The 16883-nt window shown below is 41.5% G+C and overlaps 1 protein-coding gene across 3 annotated transcripts in view; it reads right to left on the bottom strand.

Moving 5' to 3' along the window:
- The window catches only part of NEK7 (NIMA related kinase 7), a 115021-nt gene extending 98551 nt beyond the window's left edge, over positions 1-16470 (bottom strand). For 2 of the 3 annotated variants that reach the window (XM_054981188.1, XM_054981191.1), the window contains exon 1: positions 16339-16470. The gene's annotated coding sequence lies outside the window, so the exon portion shown is untranslated. Of the gene's footprint in view, positions 1-15872; positions 15932-16338 lie in introns of those variants that run through there. The other variant, XM_054981189.1, reaches the window with a different exon arrangement.
- Positions 16471-16883: the final 413 nt, after the last annotated feature.

The raw sequence follows: 16883 nt of genomic DNA, 5'->3' as shown, positions 1-16883 counted from the left end.
AGGCTGAGTGGGTGTGACAGGCCCATGGTCACCCAGTGAGCTTCTGTGGCAGAGTGGAGATTCAAACCTGAGTCTCCCAGATCCTAGCCTGAAATTCTAACCACTATACGAAGCTGGCTTTCATATGGTGGCTCAGTTGAAAAGTAGTAAGAAGCCAGGCCTGAGTGAGTCATGCAAGCCCCATGGTAGCAAGTTGCCCAGGGGGCAGGGATGCTGCTGGGCCTTGCCCGATGACGAGTCTTCTCTCAAGGGCCAAAACAGCCTTGGAAAGAACCCACCCTTCTCCTTGCCTTTTACTGACAGAAACTAAGGCTTGAACTCTGGCAATACTGCAGTAGTTGTCTTGCAATGGCCATGGACAGCATTCCTTTCTTAAAGGTACAGGCATTGCTTCTATTTGAGGACTTTTTAAAAGCCTTTTTTTAAGATTTCAGATTTTTCTGCAACCCTGGAGCTTTTCTCAGTATTACAGAAATACTGTCCATGGCTCCACTTGTAGTTTTTAAGTATCCACAGATTTGGCATGTTGAGAATTAGTATACTGAGATCTCTGGGATTCTGATGAACAAAGGAAAACATGAGGTCTTTCTACCTGAACAGAAATCAACACAAACACAGAATCTTGCCCAAAGAGTAATGTGGACTCACGGAGCAAAACTAAGTTCACAGCTTGATATAGATGTGATTTTGGTGGCTTAATATTTCCGACTCCCAAAGGTGACACACCTATTTATAAACCCCAACAACAGTTTGTTTCATTAACAGTAAGAACCATTGCAACACCGAACAACTACCAAGTACTGTTGACCTGTTCCCATATATACTGAAAACATTTTCAAAGTACTCAAAGCAGTTCACAAATTTTAAAAACAGAATTAAAAATAATCAATATAGAACAATGTCCCTGTTTTTTTAAAAAATACCTCATCCGCTCAAACAACCAAAGCCAGACAAACATGAAATAAATCTGAGAAGCACATAAAGAGCAGCACTTCTTGACTTCTACTAGCTTCTTTGGAGAGCAGCCATAGACTATTACCATTTTGCTATATTAAGCAGCACTCAACTACAACAATGGAGAAAATGTGTACTTGAATCTTTTAAGATCTAGTGTAGCTTATTTAACTCTTTTGCCCTTAAAAAGGCCAGGTATGTAGTCACAGTATTGTGGATGCCCCTTTTCAAGAATTTGAACTACACTTAAACAAACAGCTTTTATTTAAAGGCAAATAAACTAGAGGAAAAAGAACTTAAAGCTTCTTCAAAATAGGGAAATAGTTAAAAAAAAGACTGAATAGTACTAGGTCTCTGGCTCCAACTCACAAAGCCCTGGAAAAGTCAGACTTCTTCTCAGCTTGTAAAAAAAATCCCCTTAAAGCAGAAGTCCCATGAGCATAGTAAATGTAGACCCATGCTGGACAAGGGCCCCTCCTCTGACACTACTCCTCCCTTTCTCCCATAGACTTTTCCTTCCCTTCTTTCACCCAAATTCTCCATTCCCTCCTCAATGTTTCAGTCCATGTTGGAAAACCTGTTGGTCCTTGACACGCATCTTGTTCTTCTCTCCTTTAGCCAAGGAAATCCCTCACCCCACTCCTGCAGAGATCTTTTCCCTCAGAGGGCAGTCTTCCTAGACCAGCATCCACTATGCAGAGAAAGTCAGGCCACAACCACACTAATAATAATAAGTATTTTACAAGGCTTACACTTATATATGATAAATGCCTCACAGATTCACTACACGAAGTAGTAAGCGTCCACGTAAAAGTGGAGGAGAACAACACATAACACAAACAAGAGGGCAGGAATCACCATAAGTATCCCTCTCTTAATCTGATGACATAGAGCATCAAGATGATGTTGCTACCTGCAAAACCAATGAAGTCTTGTACAGCTTTTATGTAAGTCGAAATAAACACACAAGAGTATAGACAGGTTTTGATTCAGACAGTCCAGAAACATAATGAGATGTAGTGGCTAGAGTATTGGACTAGGATCTAGGAGAACCAGGTTCGAATCTCCACTCTGTCATGGAAGCGTGCTGGGTGACCTTGGGAGTCACAGTTAGCGTTGTCTCAAACAACTATTAGCCAAGGAAATAAGTTATGTCCAGGGGTCATTTTGTAGAAAAAGAGCTGGAGGAACTCATTAGCATAACTCATTATCATAACTCATTAGCATATGCCACATCCCTTGCCATCACCAGAAGTGTGTGGTTAGCATAACTTATTTGCATATGCCACACTCCCTGACATCACCTATCCTGGCTGTTTTGGAACCAATCCTGGCCATTCAGGGCTGAAATTGGGCCCAAAATGGCAAAAGGGGGCCAAAAATGACCAAAAGTGGCCATTTGGGGCCTTTTGGGCCCAGATCAGGGCCAATCCGGGCCGTTTCAGCCCCAATCCAGGCCAAAACTGGCCCAAAATGGCTGAACGTCAGGTGGGTGGGGCCACCTCACGTGACCTCTTTGGAGAACTACCAGAACTGGGTTCCTGTGCATTCCCCCTCAAAATGAGCCCTGGTTATGTCTATTCTGAAACTTGCTAATAAGATAATTTAATTTGACTTCACTACCACGGAACACTCACTGCCCAAGATAGGAAATTATAGTCCGAGATTTAGCCACACGCTTCACGTCAGGTTATCTTAGCCTGCCTCTACCACTAAGGGGACAACACATGCTCTCCAAGACAGATAGCTATGATCTAACTCAGGGCTCCCTAATGCTGTGCTTGTGGCCACCATGGCACCCAAGTGTATTTCTCCTGGAACCTGCTGAGCTTGTAAGAAAGTGAGTGGGGTCACTATAAGGCAGCACTTGTTACTGGCTGCCCTCATTCAAATGAAAAGGTTTTCTGCTGCAGTAGCACCAGCAGCCTTTGGAAGCACAGGAGGACTGGTAAACACCCCGGCTTTTCATAGTTATTATGTGGTTCCAATTCCCCATCTCATTCTCCTTTCCTTCCCACCTTGCATTCTTTTCTTTCTTTTTATTCCACTTCTGTGATGCTTTTGCAAAGCGAGGAGGAAAATATTGTATTTGGCTACACTTCCTGTGACAGCCATTTGAGGTTTGGTTCCACCTTCTGTTGCAGCCATTTTGGGGTGGCAATCCCCACCCCTTCTCAAAATTCAAAAGGTGCCTACAAGTTTTAAAAGGCTGGGGAACCCTGATCTAACTTCTCCCTGTTTCTTAATCTCTCCCTCTTTCTCTCACCATGACCCATGCTCCCACACTCTTCCTCTCAATTGCTCTAACAATTTTCCTAGTTCTTGCTAAATGTTCCTAGTTCTCATCTCTCCAAAGGCCCCTCTTCCCTTGTTCTATGACTCCTGCCAGCACCACTCTCATTTGTCCATTACCCCACATAGCTCTCCCTCTCATATCCCCAAGCCTTCCTTGCATTATCTTCCATTTTTCCCCTTCTTTCATGTTCTTCAGAGACATACACACATCCACACAACTCTAATGGATTAGCTATGAATGAATAGGGTTCCCATTCCATTGCCCACCATCATTCTAAACAGCAACGGGAGAAAAAAAATTAAAACTCTACTATCTTGTATGCAGTGCTATGTCATTTCTGGTAAAAACTCAGAAGTGACATAGGGTGGCTCAAGATAAAATACCATAGAGTTTTCAGTGATTCCTTGAGCTACTCTATATCACTTACGGCCGGGTTTTTACCATAAGTGACTTATTTATTTTATTTATTTGTTTTATTTGATTTATACCCCGTCCTCCCCATAGATGGGCTCAGGGCAGCTGAGCACTGAGGGGCTCAGGGCTGCACTTAGCACTGCAGCTGGCATTTGCCCCCATGTCACAACTCTCCCCTGTTGCTAGGCTCTGCCTGGCAATCCTATGAGTAAACATAATGAACATCTTACTTATCAAAGATTTTAGTAATTGTTTGAAGAGACCTTCCATAATAGGTATTTATAATTATATTTTGACTGACAACGGCCTTCTATATTTCCTTTTTACTTGCCTTCAATCTATTCATTCGTAGTTAATAAAATTCAGCTTTTTAAAACAATGGTCTTATTACTTTATGGGAAAATACAACACTAATCTGAATATACAAATGTTCAGGTCCCAAAGGGTCTAGAGTTGAAGATTCATGTTAATGGCCACATAGAGGTGCTCCCCCAGGGAAACAAAATGCTAGATCCATTCAATTCACCCCCTATGCAGCATACAGTATCGGAATAGGGTTTCTGAATATGTATTTTCTATGTGAGCAGCAAAAGGTGGATTTCCAGACCACTGGTCAGGGCCTCAAAAAGTGCTTGACTTCATAAGATTACTATAAAACAGGACTGGGAGAAACTTTGTTTTCATCACTACTTCCTAAGATTTAGTTGGCTGTTGTTTTGTGTTACACAGACTAACCCTACAAAATTCAATCTCCTCTTATGGTAGTATAGTGCTTAACAAACACTCACTTAAATTGATGAAAATGGGTTTACTAAATCTAGATTAAGGGATTGGGAAGCCCTAGAGGCATTTCCAGAGTAGGCCCCAGCTATGAATTTCAGATTTTTCCTCCTTTTTTTTCCTTTGCATTTGTACGTAATTAGAATATGCATATGCTCCACTACCACAGATTACTACAATGTATGCACAAAAATTGACACAGGCCCAAACTAGCATTACTGAAAATCAGTTAGATTCTCAACAGCAGAAAAATCAGTGAAAATCTGACTTTCATTATATAGAAGTGCAGAGATTCTGTTTCCTAAGGAAAAAGTTCACTCCTGTTAAGATGGACCATCCAAAACATCTCACCCATCCCTCCAATCCAGGCTTGTACTTTATATTGGTGAAGTCCCATTCATTTCAATGGAGTGTTAATATAAGCAGATAACAACTTTCCCTGTTCTCAAAATAAAGGTTTAAATGCCAGTAGGGCGATTTGACTTAATTTCAAGCCTCTTTGTGAATTTAGAAAATACAATCACAAAAAACACTCAGCTTTTCAAAAAAGACTAAAGTGACTCTCATCTTTTGCTCTAGAGTCCAGCATAAATTGCCATCTCATTTTCCAAACAAGTCACACTAGGGGAAAAAAGCTTTTGTTTTTGAATAGGTCTAGGAAGTGAGGCATATGCTGTATGCTTTGTTCCAGGGCCCAGATTCTCTCTACCTGCTCTATTACAGGAAAACAAAACAGGCCAAGAAGCTCACTTGCTTTACATAATACTTGGGGATATCTAGAGAGGCTGTAAGTTCTTCCCTTCCCAGACTTCAAGATACTGCATCTGCCCTCCCTCCCACTGCCAGGCCCAGGTGGGCAACTGCAAGATTTCATTCAGCTGCTGACATTGGTAAGAAGCAAGCACTTCTTGGTTTTAATAGCTCTTCCCTTAAAACATGACACCTTTATGCATTCCAGTTAATGGCCATTGTACATTTCACATATGCAACTGCAAGACTGAATTCAGTAAGCAGAATGTCATTTTCATGTGAAGGCTTTAAACCTTATCACTGGAAAAGGACAGGAGGAAGATTGGCAGTAGTCGCTACAAGTCAGAGTTTTCTTACTCTCCATACATACAAACATAATCTTTTACCCATACATGTTAACACAAAAGCTAAAATGCTAGCCTACAGTTTTCTTTCTTCCAAATCACTGTAACTTTTGTTTTTGTTCACTTTATAAGCTTTAATGGGTAGGAGATCCTCACAGTTTAACAAGAAAATCTGAAGGAGGAGATGTAAAAAGTTCAGACTTGTCTCACAGAAGAACTACAAACAGGAAAACTCAGATCTTTCTTTACCTCCAGTCACACTGCTGTGTGTGTCCAAGAAGGAATATCCTTAAAATATAGCGTAATATATTTACTCCCCATCTGTAATATATTCTGCAGTTTTATTGGGGGGAGGACACTAGGATGAGTTAATGTGTAGACAATGCAACAGTGTATGTAATGTGTAGAGCTAGTATGTAATCTTGTGACAGGATTTGGGCTAGATAGCATTCTTTCCCCCTCCATCTCAGACCTAACATAAAAAGTTAGGAACATCTCTTTGCCAGCTGAATGAGATCTGAACTGAGTTTCTGTTCCTCCTCTGTTACAGATATTTAGCCAGACTGTGGCAAGAGCCAAGAGCCAACTGCAGCCTGTGGCCTTTAGTGAGCTGAGCCAAGGAACCGAGACCAACCCAGAAGTTGTGTCATATTTTTTTTTTTGGTCTACATTATATTTGTACATTTCTTCATACCTGGTTTAGACGTCTGGATGGAGAAAAGCAGGACAGAAATAAATAAATACATTCATAAGCTACAGCGGGGTAGGGTTCAAGGGTACTGCTAATTCCCCTCCTCCAACCCCACACACTTTGAAACGTTGTGCAATTCTCCTTTAATAAACCTCGTATCTTTATTATAATTTCATTTGATATCTGCATATACTCCTTTACCTCCCTTCAGGCCTTTTGGTAATGCTTCATTGCACACTTAAAAGATCCATATTTCTGGAGTGTAGGTCACTGCTTTGAATAGGTATTTTTAGGATTATTGGATCCTGGTGCTTAAGCGTTTTTACTCCTGAGAATATTGGCCTGTGCCTTTCCCAGCATTAAAATTCAAGCCAGCAATTCTACTGAGCAGACACAGTTTTTCCTCATTGGTGCTCAAAAGCCGATTTTGTTGTATGCCTTCTACTCAAGGAAAATAGGGCTATAATTTCCACAGTCTAGAGAACACATGCCTGACCATACAAGGTAACAATACCCCTTTTTTGTATATGTGAGCGAGTGGGCTGTCCCTGAACACAACTGAGAGATCACTTTTTGAATGCTCCCTTACACTAAAAGAAATCTCCCTGCAAGTAGAAAACTAACATAAAAAGGAAATGGATAGGCTAATCTTCTCCCCTACTATGCTACTTTTCTGCTTAGAGGTTTTTTTTTTTAAGATCATGGAATATTCAAAAAGTAATCTCTTACCTATAATCCGAAGTGGAACGATTCATTCTACCATTTTATTCTGTTGTAACTTTAGATCCAGTCTAGCAAAGGCAGATGAGGTAACATTTAGAACTGAAGCAGTAATGCATCCACGATACTAGTTTTGCTCCATGGCAAAAATAGTTGGATCCCAGCAAGAAAAGCACAAATGTGTGAAAGAATAGCAACAACTGTAACCACTAGCAAAACAACAGTGATCTCTGACTGCCACAAACCGGCACATCCTAACCCAGGGCAGAACAAGGTTGCAGTGACACAGATTCAGGGCAAAAGGAAGAACAAGGCGGGGGCTGCTAAGGACCGAACAAAGACACTGACATTCAGTACTATCTCCCTGTGGAGTAAATGTCACTTATGGTGTAGAGGTCTTCTGGGGCAAAGTGGCCTCCTCAGGAGTAAACCAAAGGAGAATTGACCTCCTGGTTGGGGAAGGACTATTAATCTCATGAGTTGGCTGTTATACAGCATTTGAGCAATTGAAGTGGCATCCCTACAATTCCACTGTGTGTCTCAGCTGATTCAGAAAGAAGATGGAGGAGGTAAATCCCCCAGTGGAAGAGGTAAATCCACCACATTTGAGAGAATGATACCAGAGGCTTACTCTTTGTATTTGTATAATACCACCTTTCAGAACTGACAGTCAATGAAGACATTATGCTCTTTTATGGTGTAGTTTGGTTTATATACCAGGTCAGATGTATTACACAAGATACCATGAACCCAATGTGTTTCAAGGTTCATTAAGCCCTTTTCTTGGGAAATGCAAATTAAGCACTAAAAATGTATTTCAGCCTTGCTGAGCTGTTTTGGGTGCACATGGTCCATCCAGTGTGACATAACACACAGGTAACCACTGCCCCAAAGAACTTGGTTTCCACTTAAGAAAGAAACCAGAATGACTACCATAGTTTTACTAATAGTGAATTCTTTTTTTCCCAGCTACCCAAAAGAGGAAGAAAGGAGCTGGGGTAAAAATAGAATTTGTACCTAAAAGAAGTTTAGAAGTTTCAGAACTGCTATAACCTATTAACTGCTCAGTTTTACATCAGCAAAGCCACGAAATCAATCCATTGCAGTTTTTGGAAGTGTTGCATTATTTTAAGGTATCTCAGCTACTTGAGATACCTTTCAATCACCTAGCATTAAAATATTGCTTTGATTCAGCTGATTTGAAGGTCTGCAGTCCATTACAGTTCAATTCAGGCCCACAAAATGTATGAGTACAAAAACTAAATGCAACCCACCAACCCACCAGGGCTTGATAAACCTGTTCTGGCTGTCTGCTTGGTTGGGACTACAAAATGAGAGGTTGTCAAGCACCTGGCAGGCCATATATAACAGATGGGTCACATTTTGGCTTAGTGGGTCATAAGTTGTGTGAGCCTTGTTTAATCTATTCCAAAACGTTTTATGTATACTTTGACTTGTATGTTAACACTACAAAGGAGATTGGTATCCTCCAACTTTTATGTTGTTCATAACTTTCACAGATTAAACTTTGCCCACTGTACTGACTATATATTTATCCCCTGCTCCATGCACACAAAATCTCTCATTTTCTTCACCTAAAGCTCATATTGCAGAGAATAAATGACCTTGAGGTACAAAAAACAAACCAACAACAGTGGGCAGGAAATTCATTAGCAGAACTAAAAGAACATTGAACTGTATTCCTGCCATGCATCAAAACTTTCTGAGGCATCCAACTGGAACATGCAGTTAACTCAAAAGCTTCCTGGAAAAGAATACAGATCTTCAGTTCCTAAATGACAATCAATTTAGGGTACTCTTGGAGTAACAGGAATAATTTAATATATACATTTGTGATAAAACACTGTAAGTAAATCTCCCATTTCTTGAAGATTTAAGCATCAAAGATGCTTACTATAACATTCTTAAGCATGCTGGAAAATTATCAAATATACTTATTAATTAGGAATGTATATATAGCACACTCACAGTGCTAAATAAACTAAATGAAATTCACAAATATATCTTGTGTTTAATCATTAGCATCTTATAAAGTAACTAACACATCAAGATAATAAAAACCACCACAGGAAGGTAAATACTTTTCATTTTCAGAAAAGGCAGTAAGTGATGAGCTGATTAAAGATGATTAATGAGCTTTGCTTCAATATTTTTCTTAGTTTCTTCTTTTTAAAAAAAAAGACACAAAGAAATATATTTATCATGTCAAAACAAATTTCTGTACTATAAGAATGTTATAATTGGATGAAAAATAACACTTGCATTGTCACACAAAGAAAACTGGCAAGACATAAATCATTATAAAGAATCTAACATTTTAAGGATATTAGAAGAACCCTAGGACTGCACTGTAATTTTTAGCATCCCATCAGTCTCTGGTTTTGAAGGGTTCTTCTCGCTTTCATCTGTAGATTCAAATAAAGCTAGACATGACTGAAAATATTTGTCAAAACATACAGTTGATATTTCTTTTTTAAAATGGTAAAATTAAAGAACACAATCCTATGAAGAGTTAGGTGCACGTAAAATGAATAAGCATGCCTATCTTTTCACAGGATCAGGCCACACCACATACAGATTGGGGGAAAATCAATACAATTCTCCTATTAGTAAAAAAAAAATGACCAAAACCTGATTGTATTATTTAGTTTAAGCATTTATGCTGAAAGCAGAGGTATCTAATATTTTTCAAAATATGATCCTAAGTTGTAAGTTGAACTAGCCCTCATTACCCTTCATTGGTTAAACATAACCAGTGAACAGTCTTATCCTATGCATTTTTATTATTCAAAAGAAACCGCTAGGGTTTCAAGCATTGCCTGGCAACTGGTAGGATGGCTGTGACAGGGATATGGGGAAGGCTGCGATGCTGGCTGTGGTGTCACATTACTCCAGTAAAAAAACCTGAAGTGACATAGGTAGCTCAACCAAAAACTTTATGATAAAACCGTAGAGCTTCTGGCAATTCCTAGAGCTACCCTACATCACTTCCTGCCCTGCGCTCTGCAGTCTGAGCCAGTCAGGTTTCCTCAAAGAGGTACCAGGACTTTGACCCTGGAGCCAGAAGTACAAGGCTTGAACTTAGTAGACTGGTTGATTCAATAAGACTGTCTTCCCAGTGCTCAGCTTAAGCAGGCTGGGAGGTAATTGAGCCCACCTGCACTGCCAGAAGGGGCTGGAGCTCCTGAGGCTGCATTCTGTATTGGCCAAGTAAGTACTACCCTCAGCACTCTGCTCTAGACCTGTAGGGAGACTCCTCACAGTCAGTCTCGCACTCCACCTTCTTTATGCCAGGTCAGCCTGAGCCTTCCACCACTGCCACTCCTAAAGAGTGGGAGAGGGTCCAGGAGGGCTATAGGCCTGGGTTTGAGTCCTGCCCAGTGGCTAATTAAATGGTTTCCCATACTGGCTCTGATAAGGTGATCTCGGTGGCCGCTGGAACATCCTTGGTAGGCACCTCTACAATGCTGGGCTCTTCTTGGTCCCTCTAGCTCTCCTCAGCCACCAATATTGGCTCCTCCTCACAAGACTCTGAGTCTAACTCTCTGAGCTGGTTGGAAGGGATTATGACTCTTTTACTGGAAATGATGTGATGCCACACACAATGCTGTGGTTTTTTAAATTGTTTTCTCCCACCACTGCTCAGAGTGGTGGCAGGCAATGGGAGTAGACGTCAGGGGATCCTCTGTTTCCACGCAGGGAATGGGACCCCTAGCAACCACTGAGATCTGGGCCTAAGCATAACTTCTCTGGTCCTGGTGCCAACCCATAGCATGAATTCTCATAATTAGTCTCATGAGTCATGAAACAAAACATCTATTTTTAATTTCTGAACTGACATAAATAGACCATATCATGTTAACAGGATTGCAGGCAGGATGAAGACCTTAGATCCTTAGGCCCCAGTAAAGCCTATCTATTCTTTTATTTATTTATATCATGCATTTCTCCAAGATCAGGATCCAAAGTGAGTTTTCAGAGCATTCTGCCTTCCTCCATTCTATCCTCACAACAACAAAAACCTTGAGCAATAGTTTAGGCTGAAAGACCTGTGCCCAGGTTCACCTGGCAAGCTTCCACAGCGAAGTGCTCATTCTAACCCAGTTATGGTCTTAGTCTGACACTCGAACCATTATACCATGCCAGCTCTCATAATTCCCTTCTTCACAGTGCTTCATCTCTGACTGAGTTTAGTGAAACTTACTTACTACTAAGGATGTGTAAGTTTGCAGTCTAACTATGTTTAGTACTCAAGTTACAAAATCTTACTCCTTTTTTAGTTTCAGCCTTCCCACACTTACATCATAACTCTTTGTTGACATTTCTGGTTTTCCTCTCTGCTTTTTTCAGCTAAACTGAACTTCTGGAAGGCTCATCTCTCAACACCAAATGAGATATGTGCTGTCACTGGAACATCCATTCACCAAGAATGGAATCCAAAGGAATGATGAAAACAAGAACCAAATGTTTCTTAAAATATTTTGCCTTTAAAAGTAATAGAAATGGAACGGTGAGAAAAGAGGTGCAAGAAATTTCACCTTTTACCCTACTCATAGTGAATTTTACAGACAACATTCATTCCTACAATGTTAAAAATCCAGATCCTATAGCAACCCTTATCATAGATATTTTCAACAACCACAACCCCCCCTCAAAACAAATATCTTTAGAAGCACTGATGTTTGCTTAAGTTTAATTCAAAAGCTTATCTACACACCATTTTATCTTACAATTACCCATTTCCTTGTATTCGTTTATATCAGCCTTAACATTAACTGATATAGCCAACTAGCTACATATGATGTCCCACACCAATCAACCTCCTCATAATGCATAACTAGTAGGATGTTTTTGGCTTCATGGGACACAATTTACACAATGAAGAGATTAATCCAACAGTACAAACTAAGAGAATAAACACTTCAATAACATCTTCAACTTGGCAGCCCCCTCCCCAACACTGGGGACCTATGTCCTAAAGACCTAACTAGCAACCAGCAAGGGACAGGGGATGACTGCTTGGGACGGGACTTAACCAGCTGCATGGCATGCTTACTAGTGACATAATGAGGTTGCTGACAAAGGGCTGACATCACTTCCAGAAGTGACATCATCATGTTGCCAGCCCATTAAAATTGCTTTAGTCTGTGGGTATTTCCTAAATACTAGGACCATCTAGAGATGTGATGCCATCAGTTCCGAGCATTCAAGTGAGGTCAGTACATCAAGGGCAATGTCATTACATCATTGGAAAGTGTACCCTGTAGCCAGTAAGTCCCTCCATTTCTTCCCCCACTGGCCTGCTGAGCAGCAGTGGGAGGCATAGGGGATCCCCCACGCTCAGTAAGGAACTGGCAATCTCAACTGTATAACATGTTGTTCTCAGCTCTGTCCCCAGGCCCTGCAAAAAACAGACTCCCTAAGAGTTCCAGGATGTAACCTTATTCCCAGGTGTGCAGGGGCCTGAACTGGATCACAGAGAGAGAGAATCCTTAAGGATTCCCTGGAACCATTTTCCCCACCGGAAACTTCCATGTAACCCCCAATGGGTCATAAAGTGGCCACCCCAGGGCTGTTTCAAGTTAGGAAAATAGTGCAGCAGGGAGTTTTAAGCATGATTTGCTTATTTACTTCATTTTGCCAGTCTTTCTCCCCAGTGGAACCCAAAGCAGGTTACATCCTTCATCTCTCATTGTTTCACCTCACAACAGCCCTGTGAGGTAAGTTAGGCTGAGAGTATATGACTGGGCCAAGATCACCCAGCAAACTTCCATGGCAGAACAGAGATTCAGACCTAGGTTTCCCAGATCCTAGTCCAATACTTAATCACTACACCACACTAGCTCTTCTTATATGCCTAGGAATCAAGATTATTCCTGAGGAATCAGAGCTGGAAGGATCTCCAAACGTCATCTACTCCAACATCCTACACAATGCAAAAAAATCAGAGCTACCTCCCTCCACAACCCCAATGACCCCTGCTCAATTTCCATAGGAAGGCAAAAAACCTCCAGTGTCTGTGGCCAATCTTGCCTGGAGGAAAATTCCGTCCTGACCTTAAAGTGATAATTGGCATTACCATGGATACCTAAGAAATGGCAACGAGAGCCAAGAACTAGCTCATCTCTTCCTGCTCTTCCTCTCACAATCTGCCTAAGTCTGAGTCCTAGAATCAGCATTGCTGACAGATGGTCATCTGGCCTCTGCTCTAGAACAGGAGAGCCTACCACCTCCTTGCACATGTCTGTTTCACAGGACTAGGGAACACCTGGGTACAATATATCCTAGAGTTAGGGTCCATGTAAGAAGATGAGTGGGTGTTGTACAGTAGTTGTATTTGACTAAGACGAGGGAGGCCTGCACTGAAATTCCTATACTACTATGACCCTCACAAGGATGTTCCGAGGATAAAACGATGGAGAGAAGACTATATAACTTCTCCTGAGCTCCTCTGCAGAATGATGAGATAAAAATATAAGAAACACAAAAATGTACATTTGACTTCCATGACAGCAGCTCTCAACTTGTTCATGCCCACAAATGAAGCAACAAACTGACTTTTAAAGCAGATGATGGAGGACAAAGATGATGGATGCCTTGTTGGCTTACACTGAGAGCTACTGTCTATGAAAACAGAAATTGTGTATTTGTTGTACTCATTATTGTGGCTATTAATACTAAAACATAAAATTTATCGCTTTCTAGAAAACATACACTTCTGTGTTTAAATACCACACATCTGTATAATTCTCAGCATGTCATATAAATCTTGCTCCTAAAAACATCTGAATGTCAAAACTCAGTTTATAATGGCAAAGTTATTTGATGGATGCCAAAGCAAGAAACCTGGTTCTGTACTATGCATATAAGTAAAGTTGAAAGACGTGCAATGAGTATCAGGTACAAATTCAGTAAGATATTCCAGGGGTCCCCAATGCGGTGCCTGTGGACACCATGGTACCCACTGACAGCTTTTCTGGTGCCCAGCAAATGTTTTAAGAGAGTGCACAGGGACAGGCAGAGTCTTTTACCCAGTAAGGCATCTGATTGGTCAATGGAGATTTGACTGATTGCTTAGATTTTTTAAAATTTTGCTTTGGCAGCAGCTACCACCAAAACACAAGGATCTTCACCTCTTGTAGCAACCACTGCATGGCAGCCATTTTGTTGCTGTGCCTGCCACGCTGTTTCAGAATTCCAAAGGTGCATGCAAGCTCAAAAATGTTTAGGACCCCAAAGATATACAGTCTGAAGATGAAAACAACAGGAAGATAAGACATGCTTCTTCCACAGAGAAACAGTAATTCATTCCTTTGTGAGCGTGTGCATTTACTACATATACAAAATACATGTAACACCAGAACAGCTTCTATCTCAGTGTGAACTGCATACATTGTTGGACATCCAAATTACAGTGGTTTTAAGCCTCTGTAGAATATCTGCATTTGTTCTATGGAATTCTCACTCAAGCACAAGAGCCAATAGCACAGCCATGAACAATTTCCAGTTACCCCAGATTAGTAACTGGGGTGAGTAGGCTAGAAAATTAGAATAAATTTTATTTATTATTCATTTATTGATGTTATTTATCTCACTGAGTCTAAAGGCAGATTACACAGTGTGAGACAGTACAATCAATTTCAAATATATTTCAATAAACAATGTAATAGGGTATATAAATGCAAATTTGTAAAGCTTCAAAACTGGCAGGAATCCAAATCAGAGTTGAAGAAATGCTAAACAGAGCATAAACAATTCTAAGGCTGATACATTAAACAACATATCAACTATTCAGTAGGATCATATTTACATCAACAGACATTAAATACATAGTAGTAACATCTATAGTACCTATCAGTTCACTGATGCATCTCTTAGAGACCACTTCCTTACAGTACAGCCCTCCTATCTGAGTAAAAAGCAATTTTGAATCATTCAGTTTTGTATCATTTGTGGAAAGCCAGGAGAGTAGGAACCTTCCTGATATCTTCAGGTTGGCCATTCCATACGGTGGGGGGCACCACTGAGAATGCATGTGTACAGGTGGCTGTTGATTTTGCCCATGTTCAAATAAATATCTATCATCGTGCAGGAAAGATGCATTGATACCATTCTTTAAGTACGCTGGGCTGTCCCAACCCTACTTGCTAGCTACAAGGATCACAAGCAAAAGAAGTTGTGAGACTGGCTAAAAGGGCCAGGTCAGGCCTGTGCTTTGCAAATAAAACAAGTAAGAACTTTGCTTATTGCTTTTCAGGGCGACTTGCCTAGCTCCCTCATTAATAGGGGTTCAGACACAGGTTAAGATAGAGCTGTTCCAGAAGCCACTGGGAATAGATTATTTATTCATTTATTTGGATATTTATTCCCCCCCCTTTCCTCCCCAAGGAAGGCCAAAAGCAGAATAAAAATTCACCAAGTAAAGAAATAAAGTTTGTGTTTTTGATATTGCTTTTTATGCCACTGATCTATTATTATTTTTTATTTGCTGTGATACTTTTTTAAAACTTTTTTTTAAACTTTTTGTGAGCGTGTGCATTTACTACATATACAAAATACATGTAACACCAGAACAGCTTCTATCTCAGTGTGAATCCTTTAGGACAAATACACAGGGTGTTTGAATAAATATAATTATATAGCGCATTTACACGGGGAGGTGGCACAAACACAGGAAAGGGGAAAGAGCATGCCAGCTACTCCAATTATGGAGCATAACCGTGTGCACAAAAAACAAAACAAAAACGTGCATTAAAGGAGCTTTGTTGGGGGGCAGTGAGGTAATTACTTGTGTAATTCTTAGTGAAGTTATTTATTAGGGTTCTATGATATTCTTTTCCTTATATAAATTCCAAGCTTAAATTCTCAACAAAACAAAGAGCAAGAAGGGACGGCAGCCAACCTCACAGGATGCTCGGGAATAAACTGCGCTCGCCCGAGTAAGAAGCAGCATCAGCGAACACACCCTCCCTTCCTCACAAGCCAGAAAAAACTTTCCTCCTCCAGAACACAAGGCGGGCCGCACACCGCGCAAGCGCGCCTCTTTCCTCCTCAGCCCGTTTCCCCCAGCGGAGGGGAGAGGCATTCATGTTCACCAATGAGACAAAGGGACGCTAATCGGACCAGCCAATGAAGACGAGCTGGAGGCGGAGCCACGCTCTCCAGCTGTCCCGGGTGAAGTAGCTGCGATTGGGCGGATGGGCGAAAGAAGTTTTTTAGCTCTCTCTTCAGCCGTAACGATCCGCGTCATTGCTCCTCTGCCCGCTTCTCTCCCACCCACCCCGTCGCCTGCATTCCCCTCACGCGAGGCCGGCGTCGCGCGGAGTTCTCCTCTTCCCCGCCCCCGCCCCCTCTGCACTTCAGTTTACCTCAGCCTGAACTCGCGCTCCAAAATTCGTTTTTCCGCTTCAGACGCAGCAGCTCCCTCCTTAGGCGAAGCGGTCCAGGCGAAAGGGAACTAAGCCGCCTCCTTTTCCTGCTCCGGGTTCTGCCGCTGTCAAGTCTGTAAACATCCCGGCATCCCCGAGGACGAGGAGGCGGGGCGGAGCGGGTACCCTCCTGCACCGCCTACCGGCCTTCCCTGTGTCCTTCACCGGCCCCGCTTCAATTTGCGTTTTGGATCATTTAGGCGCTCTGTCAGCGATGAAGAAAGTAAAAGTTTAGTGGACAGACTTGAGTTGGGAAGCATTAGAGTGTTTTGTGGGCGCACACACATGTACGGTGCACACGCATCCCGACTTTAGCTTCTGGACTTGACATGATGGAGCTGGTTCAGTCGGGTTTCTTTTTCATTTCGCTTTCTCCTCCTTCACTACACCCCTCCCCCATTCACAGAAGTGACTACGGTGTTAGCCATGTAACGTCAGAAATTGTGGCGCCAGCAGGGTCTTGGTTGTTCCGTTATAAAACCCAT

This window comes from Eublepharis macularius, chromosome 5 (genome assembly GCF_028583425.1).
Source record: "Eublepharis macularius isolate TG4126 chromosome 5, MPM_Emac_v1.0, whole genome shotgun sequence".
Lineage (NCBI taxonomy): Eukaryota > Metazoa > Chordata > Lepidosauria > Squamata > Eublepharidae > Eublepharis > Eublepharis macularius.
Note: the sequence above shows the minus strand (reverse complement) of the source record. Positions and strands in the feature narration are given on the sequence as shown.